The following is a 9,335-nucleotide window of genomic DNA, read 5'->3' on the forward strand; positions in this document are numbered from 1 at the left end:
ATTCATCAGTTTCAGAGGCAGGAATCTTAACATCTCCACCTACACTTCCTGGTTTATCTATTTTATTCTCTAGTTCTGCCCATTGTTGTTTTAAATACTTGAGGTTGTGTTGATAATTGTATAGAATGTAAATTCTAATGAAGATAAGTATTTCTGTCTGTTTTGGTCTCTGCTATCTCCTTCAAACCTAGAGCAATGCCTAGAATATTATAGGCATTCAATATATTTTACTGGCCGGGTGCAGTGGCTCACGCCTGTAATCCCAGCACTTTGGAGGCTGAGGCAGGCAAATCCCTTGAGCTCAAAAGTTGGAGACCAGCCTGGGCAACATGGCAAAACCCCATCTCTACAAAAAATACAACAAAAAGAAATTAGCTGGGTGTGGTGGTGCACACCTGTAGTCCCAGCTCCTCAGGAGGCTGAGGTGGGAGAATGGCTTGAGCCCAGGAGGCATAGGTTGCAGTGAGCTGAGATGGCGCCACCGCACTCCAACCTGGGTGACAGAGTGAGTCTCTGTCTCAAATATATCTACATGAATAAATGTGCTTTCATAATTGTTATATATTCTAGAACTATTATTCCTTTTCTCCGTATGTATGATTCCCCTTTGTCCTTTATGATATCTGTAGTTTTTAATGCTGTTTTGTCTGATATGAAAATTGCTGCCCCAGCTTTATTTAATTTATATTTCCTGATATATCTTTTTCCATTCATTTAATTTCAGCTATTCTGTATTCCTTAGTTTTAAGAATACAAAATAGATCAAGGACATGGTGGTTCATGCCTGTAATCCCAGCAATTTTGAGAGGCCTAGGTAGGAGGATTCCTTGAGCCCAGGAGTTTGAGATCAGTATAGACAATGTAGCGAGACCCCATCTCTACAAAAAAATATTAGCCAGATGTGGTGGTGTGTGCCTGTAGACACAGCTACTTGGGAAGCTGAGGTGGGAGGATAACTTGAGCCTAGGAAGTACAGTGAGCCTTTGAGGGTACAGTGAGCCATGATTGCACCATTGCACTCCAGCCTGCCCAACAGAGCAAAAAATAATAATAATATAAAATAGCTGAAAGTAGACAATAGCAGTCTGGGTCCTGATAGGTGAGTTTGGCTCACTTATATTTGTTGTAACTACCATTAGGAATTCATTTTGCCATCTTATTTCCCATGTTCTACTAACTGTAATTTCTTTTTGTTTTCTTTTTTTCGGACTATTGACAATATCAAATGTCTCTCTGCTAGTTTATAAGCTACAAATTCTAAGTTTATTCTTCTGGTGATTACCTATACCGTCAATCAATTTGTTAAACTTATCAATACCTATACTGTGGCAGCTCGTATTTTCCAAAGATGGTCCCAGCAATATCCCCCGTGTCAATACTATTCTATGTCCCACAATCGTATTCTACAATGGCATATTGACACTCCTCCCATCCAGACAGAGTTAGGGGTGGAGGGTCTATATCCTCTGCCTTAACTCTGGGCAGACTTGTGATTTGAGTGTAACTTGAATGCATTGTAAGTGACACTCAATGACTTCCAAGGCTAGGTCCAAAAAGGCGACACAACTTCTACCTTGCTTGTTGGATCATTGGTGCTGGAGCCCTGAACCACCATTTTTAAAGTCCAACTATCCTGAGGCTGCCATGCTATAAATAGCCCAAATAGCCCACGTAGAGAGGCCAATTAGAGAGGCCCTGAGACCGTGTGAAGAGAGAAGAATGCCCAACCAGCCCTCAGTTGCTACAGTTGCCTGTTGTTTCAGCTCGACAACAACAGGCGGCTGTAGCAATGGGGGGCTGGATGGGCATCTCAATGTGCTTCTCCCACATTGCTTCAGACACAGTCTAATTGTAACCACATGAGAGACTCCAAGCCAGAACCACTCAGTTAAGCCTTTCCAGAATTCCTGACCCACAGAAATCATGAGAGATAATAAAATGATTGTGGTTATTTTAAGCCACTAAATTTTAGAGTAATTTTTATATGGACATAACAACTGAAATAGATACATTTGCCTTAGAACAAGAAAAGTACTATATAGCATGTTCTAGCATCCTTCTCGTTTCTACCCACACTGCTACTGTGTTGATGTCCCTAGAATTTTGCTCTGGATTGATATGAATGTACTTGGTAGAATGGTGTCTGTTACCTTTTTGTTTATTTACTTATCTTTTAGCAACAGGGTGTCACTCTGTCACCCAGGTTGGAGTGCAGTGGCAAGATTATACCTTACTGCAACCTCAAACTCCTGAGCTCAAGCAATCCTCCCACCTCAGCCTCCTGAGTAGCTGGGACCACAGGCACAGGCCACCACGCCAGGCTAGTTTTTTGTTATTTTGTTTTGTTTTGTTGTTTGTAGAGACAAGGTCTCCCTATGTTGCCCAAGCTGATCTTGAACTCCTGAGCTCAAGCAATCCTCCTGCCTCAGTCTCCCAAAGTGCTGGGATTACAGGCATAAGCCCCCACTCCCAGCTCACTTTTACCTTTTTATAGAGCAATATGCATACTAAGTTATGAAATCTATCCTGCTGAGGATTCTGAATCTATGTATCATAAATTCTGAAAAATTCCTAGCTATTATGTCATTGAACATTTCTTCTCCCACATTGTCTTTATGCTTTCCCGCTGGAACTCCAATTAGTTATATATGAGAATTTTTTATTCTATTCTCCATATCCTTTCACCTCCCTTTTCTTTGTTTCTCTGTGCTGCATTCTGGGTAATTCTTTGACATCACTCTCTGGTTCAATAATTTCTGTTTAACTTATATACTGAGATTTTTTATTTCAATGACTGTGTGTGTGTGTGTGTGTTTTGTTTTTTGAGGTTTCTTTTTTTGTTTTGTTTTGTTTTGAGACAGAGTCTTGCTCTGCTGCCCAGCTTGAAGTGTAGTGGTGCAATCACATCTCATTGCAGCCTCAAGCTCCTGGGCTCAAGCTGTCCTCTTGCCTCAGCTTTCTAAGTAGCTAGGACTACAGACTCACACTACCACACTCAGCTAATTTATTTATTTATTTATTGTAGAGACAGGGTCTTGCTATGTTGCCCACACTTGTCTCAAACTTCTGGCTTCAAGCAGTCTTCCCATGTCAGCTTCCCAACACTCCAGGAATATAGGTGTGAGCCACCATGCCCAACCTCAGTGACTATATTTTTTTATTTCTAGAAGTTCAATTTAGTTTCTTTTAAAAATATACATGCATGTTCCTTTTCATAGTGTCTGTTTTTTCCTTTATGTTTTCATTGTTTAAAAACATAAGCTTTTAATCATCTTAAACATGCTAATTATGGGCCAGGCATGGTGGCTCACACCTATAATCCCAACACTCTGGGAAGCCAAGGCGGGTGGATTGCTTGAGCCCAGGAGTTCAAGACCAACCTGGGCAACAAAGGGAGACCCCCATCTCTACAAAAAAAATTTTTTTAAATGAGGCAGGAGGATTGCTTGAGCTGGGGGAGTCGAGCCTGCAGTGAGCCATGATTGAGCCACTGCACTCCACCCTGGGTGACAGTGAGCCCCTGCCTCAAAAAAAAAAAAAAAAAAAAGCAAATTTTATGGTCTCTAATAGATTGTTTCATTATCTGAAGTTCTTGAGTGTCTAATCCTTTTGTCTCTTGCTCATAGTGAAATCTTTTTTCAACTGTTTTATATTTTTGAATTGTGAGCTCATCATAAACATGGCTTTATGTGTAGGAATTTTGTGAGGCCTGATTAATGGGGTCTCCTTCTGTGAAGTTTTGTTTTTGTTTTTGCCAAGCTGTCCAGAGGTTTCACTATCATTTTTATAATGATTTATGGCTGGGCACGGTGGCTCACACCTGTAATCCCAGCACTTTGGGAGGCCGAGGCGGGTGGATCACGAGGTCAGGAGTTCAAGACCAGCCTGGCCAAGATGGCGAAACCCTGTCTCTACTAAAAATACAAAAATTAGCTTGGCATGGTGGTGGGTGCCTGTAATCCCAGCTACTCGGGAAGCTGAGGCAGAGAATTACTTGAACCCGGGAGGCAGAGGTTGCAGTGAGCCGAGATTGTGCCACTGCACTCCAGCCTGGGCGACAGAGCAAGACTCTGTCTCAAAAATAAATAAATAAATAAAATAAAATTTCTGAGCTTGGGGCTCCAGCACCACATAAGGAATATATATTTAATTCCAAACCCTCATAAGATATAGTTCAAAAATTTCTCAGGAGACATTTTTTTTTCCCACTTGGAGCCTAGACCATGACAGACAAACCCCTCTGGGTCAATGGGCAGATTTTTTTCTAATCTACCCTCACACAGAGGTTTCCACTTTTACAGAATGTATGTATCACATGTCCAACTTTTTTGCCTTACAGGGACCCAAAGCATCAACTCTTTGTCACCCCCCCACCCACCCCTCCCACGACCTCAAGTGGACATTAAATGGTCTAAGGACCTAGAGTACAGAATCATTGTCTCTCCCCATTTGTCCCCACCCTAAAACAGTCACATAATCATTCACAAGCTCACTGCCCTAGTTTTCAGTACCTTTTTCATTCACAGCCCCTGTCAATTTCCTGTGTGCTCATCTATTCATTCAAATAAATATTCGTTTATTTCTAGATAACTGAGGAAAATGGGTTTTCAGGTTATCTTGATCACAGTATTTCCAGAACTAGAAGCAAAAATGTATTTATATAAGCAAATATGAAATCCACCAGTTTCTGAGATTTCTGGCCGTGATACTGATATTCTTTACTTAAGTATCTCTGACAGATAAATGTACTGGTTTACATTTGTGCACATATTTTTAAACATTGCAATCATAAGGGCTAGCCACTGCCCTAAGTTTCACTATATGCGATAGTAAAACTCCTGGCAGAATGTTTGGCCTGCTGAATGGAATTGTTCCTTCATAATTAGAACTCTGTCTTAGTATCTCTTCTGTTGGTCTCTACCTAAAAATACTCTTGCCTTTATATTTCAGTAGTACTATTAAGTCATTAACCAGAGAGGTAATTCTGAGTATGAGAAAAACATATATGGGCTTTGGATTCAGGAAGACATGGCTCTGTTTTGCTTCCCAGCTGGGTGTCCTTGGGCAATTAGTTCTATCTGAGCCTCAATTTCCCCATCTGTAAACTGAGGATGATGATACCTATTTTAACTGTATATTAGTCAGGGTTCTGCAGAAAGACAGAACCAAAAGGATACATAGATAGATAGACAGACAGATAGATACGTAGATAGATGGATAGATAGATAGATAGATAGATAGATAGATAGATAGATAGATAAAGAAGATATTTATTAGGGGAATTGGCTCACACAATTATGGAGGAAGCAAAATCCCATGATAGGCCATCTGCAAGCTGGAGAACAAGGGAGGCTAGTAACATGGCTCAGTCCAAGTCCAAAGGCCTCAGAACTAGGGAAGCTGATGGTATAACTCTCAGTCCAAGGCCTAAGGCCTGAATAGGGGAGGCCACTGGTGCAAGTCCTGGGGTCCAAAGGTCAGAGAGCCTGGAGTTCTTATGTCCAAGGGTAGAAGAAGAAGGGTGTTTCCAATTCCAGGAGAGAGACGGGACAAATTCACCTTTCCTCTACCTTTTTATTCCATCTGGGTCCCCAGCTGATTGGATGGTGCCTGTCCATGTTGAGGACAGATCTTTCCCACTCAGTTCACCATTCACATGCCCATCTCCTCCAGAAACACCCTCATAGAAACACTCAAAAATAATGCCTTACCAGCTTTGTAAGTATCTCTGAAAGTAGTTAGGTTGACACCAAAAATTAACCATCACAAAAGGGTTGAGGTTAGAATTAGAAAGATAATGTCTATAAAGTACCCTTCAAGAAATAGGTTCTTCAAGTATTATTTAATCCACTTTTGAGTTCTTTTCTTTTAACTACATAAGTATGCCACTTTGACATCATCCACTATGACTAAGAGGGTATTCCTTCAATTATGAGTTCCTTTATCTCACTGATCACCACTTATTTCATTTTCTTAACATTAACAAAATTCCCCTTTTTATATGTTTTTGGTAATTTAAGGAGCAGTCGCGTTAACTTGAATTGCCTTAACAAAACCTCTATACCCAATAAATGTGCCTTCTTTCAGCCGTAAAGTTGATCATGGCTTTATCCGCATGTTTGTTGCTGGGATGATATAAGTAGGAAAGGCAAGTTCAGATGTAAGTATCTAGTTGGAAAATACCTGATTCAGAGGCTGTCAGAGCTGAAACGGACCTTAGAAATCTCCAAAACGAGGAGTCTAAGGGACAGTGAAGAAAGCTGAACTTCCCAGGGTCACCCAACCACTGAGCAACAGAGCTGAGATCAAAAGCCAGACTTTCTGATGCCAGGAGCAGGGCTCTAACTGGAGTCATTTTCATGACCAAATGACAGAATTTGCAACTAACCTTTCGGTTGGATCATTTTGTCATCTGGAAGCAAGCCAGATCATCATTGTTAATAATTCCCCTTCCACTTTGTTTCAGTGGCTCTTTAAACCTATCAATTGTAGTTTTCCAGGGAGCCTTATGACTCAGCGTACACAGTGGAGTTGAATAACTGTGTGCTCAATGAAATAATGAAGAACTATCTGACATTATGTGCCATGAATTCTAAGCCTGAATAGAACCCTTTTACATTCTGGATTTCTGTTAGAAGTGGTCCTTATTATTCTTCTGGCATTGCTATTTGTATATGTTTTTAATATTTTCCCCACTCAATAACTGAAAACATGCCATCCTTTCATTCCTGGGTGGTTAATCCCTCTCAGACACAGGAAATTGGCAACCTTTCCATGATGAGTGCTCATCTCCAGACTGTACTCTAAGTGGTGACCACCCAATTGAGTGATGAATGCCATTTGTCAACAAGGAAACAGGCTGGGGCAGGGGTGAAAGGGGAGGCTCAGTGGAGATCCATTACTTCTATGAGAAAATTCAAATGTTTTATCTTACCAACAGTGGGTCGGGAATGTGCTGGATCTAGAAAGAGATGTATAGTCTCCTGGAGCTCAGCCAGATCCTGCAAGGGTCTTGAGCAGAATGGGAGGCTGAGGGTTAGTGAAAGCATGTGTCCTAGACTTTGGGAACAGCATCACTGTTACGGAACATGGCAGCAGGAAGGTACGAGGCCCATCAGCTCTGGTGATCTAGGTGGGCAGGGGTGGGCACCAACACTGATGCATCTTTGAGGTCTGACTGATGGGTTTGGTCTAGCCATTGTTTGGGGTGATGTCCTGAAATCAGGTGGACCTTCCTCTAAAGTGAAGGGCAGTGTGTCCTTCAAAGCTTGGAGCTGAAATGTGGGACCCCATAGGATTGGGCTGGGTCTGGCAGCTCACCATCAGACTATGTCATATGGAAATAGCTGTGCCATGGAGGTCCCTGGCACAAAATAAATTATTCTCTCCTTGAGCCTTGAACCTTGACCGTGTCCACTTGAGACTTTTGGGCCACAAAACTCAATCCATTCACAACAGCCCTAACCTGGAAGGTAATACAGAGAGCTAGTTATTCCACCAAAATTTGTGTCCCCCGCTTTGCATAGTATAGAGTTGTCATTGATACACAGTTGTGCAACCAGAGACTACATTTCCCAGCCATGTGACTAGTTCTCTCATCTATTGAATGAGAGAGAAAATGATGTTTATCACTCCCAGACTAAGGCGTTTAAGAAGTACACCTGCTTGCCTCATCTCTGTTCTCTCTTTCCTTTTCTTTTAGACTGGAAACTGTGGACACTCAAGTCCTAAGGCAGTGGTTCTCAGTGTGGTCCCTGGACCAGCAGTGTCTGCAACATCTGTTAATTCATTAGAAATGCACATTCTTACATCCCACTCCAGACTTACTAAATCAAACATTCTGGGGGTGGGGCCCAACAATCTGTTTTAACAAGCCCTCCAGGGGATTCCGTTGCTCACTAAAGTTTGAGAACTACTGTCGCTAGCTGATAGCAGAGCCACAAGAGAGAACTCTGAGTTCCTGAATCACCACATAGAAGACAGCCATATACCACCCAGAAAGATCTGCATCAGACTTTTCTATAAAATAGAAATAAAATTTGGTTGTGTTAAGACCCTGAAATTTGAGGGTTTATTTGTTGCAGCAGGCAAGATTAATACAGGCTGGAAGTCCAAACCTATCCCAAACACAATCGCAATATGGGGGGAGTGCTGAATATCACTGGACTCCTGACACTTAAGAGGGGGTACAGAAGTGTCTTAATATAGCTACAGTTAGTGGTGGCAACAGTGGGAATCGAAGATCAGAATGTAGAGGCCACAATGGTGGATCATGCTGCTCAAACTAGCAGGCCTCAAGCATCACCAGGAAGAGTAAGAGACATGGCTAATGCTGAATGTATGTATCTCCCTGGGATCCTCTGCCAGTCTCACACGAATGATTTTCACAGGAAACAAGACAGACGCCAAGGACCATCTGCCAATTGTCAGCTGACTATCCAGCGATATAACCACCGCTACTGGCAGACCAGGACAAGGTCCAGGAATTTTCCAGTGCCCATGAATCTACCAACACCTGGGTCTGAAACAGCTACTATCATGCTACGGGCCTCACTAGATTAGCTTCAGAAACACCTGCAAGAATGCAGGGCCTGGTAGGCAGAATTTTTAGATGACCCCCAGCTCCCAGTGACTCTTGCCTTTGTATAATCCCCTCTCCTCTGAGAACCTCTGAATATGATGAAATATCACTCCCATAATCATGTTACATTATATGGCAAAAGTGAGATCATCGTGGGTGGGCTTGACCTTATTATGTGAGCCCTGTAAAAGCCGAGAGTTTTCTCTGGCTACTGGCAGAAGAGGAAGGCAGAGTGACATGCTCCAGGAGGCCTAGAAGAAAGCAAGCAACCCTGTGGGCTGCCTATGGGGGCCACATGACAAGGAACTACGAGTGGCTTCTGGAAGCTGAAAGCAGTCCCCAGCCAATAGCTTTCCAGAAAATGGAGCCCCAGCCCTACAACCCCAAGGAGCTGAATTCTGCCAACAACCAGTGAGCTTGGAAGAGGGTCCCAAGCCTCAGATGAGAACCACAGCCCCAACAAACACCTTGATGTCGGCCCAATGAGACCTTGAGCAGAAAATCCGGTGACATCATGCCAGGACTTCAGATCTACAGAACTGTGAGATAATAAATTGGAGGTGTTTTAAGCATCTAAGTTGGTGGCAATTTGTTAAGCAGCAATGGAAAATTAATACACAGGATACCATGAGTCTGCCAGGGCAGCAGACACTGCCCATGCTTGGCTCTGACCCCCTCAGATCCCTTTGCTGACATCTGTGTGTCCTCCCCCATCTTCTGTGTGCTTTTAGTTCTAACAGCCCACACCTGCGAT

General features: G+C 42.6%; 1 non-coding gene across 1 annotated transcript; it reads left to right on the top strand.

The window, feature by feature from the left end:
- The first annotated feature begins 1,703 nt into the window (after positions 1 to 1,703).
- MIR3937 (microRNA mir-3937) lies at positions 1,704 to 1,815 on the top strand. Its single transcript, NR_106641.1, has one exon. It is a non-coding gene; the product is annotated as a microRNA mir-3937 (primary transcript).
- Positions 1,816 to 9,335: the final 7,520 nt, after the last annotated feature.

Source organism: Pan troglodytes, chromosome X, assembly GCF_028858775.2.
Source record: "Pan troglodytes isolate AG18354 chromosome X, NHGRI_mPanTro3-v2.0_pri, whole genome shotgun sequence".
Taxonomy (NCBI): Eukaryota; Metazoa; Chordata; class Mammalia; order Primates; family Hominidae; genus Pan; species Pan troglodytes.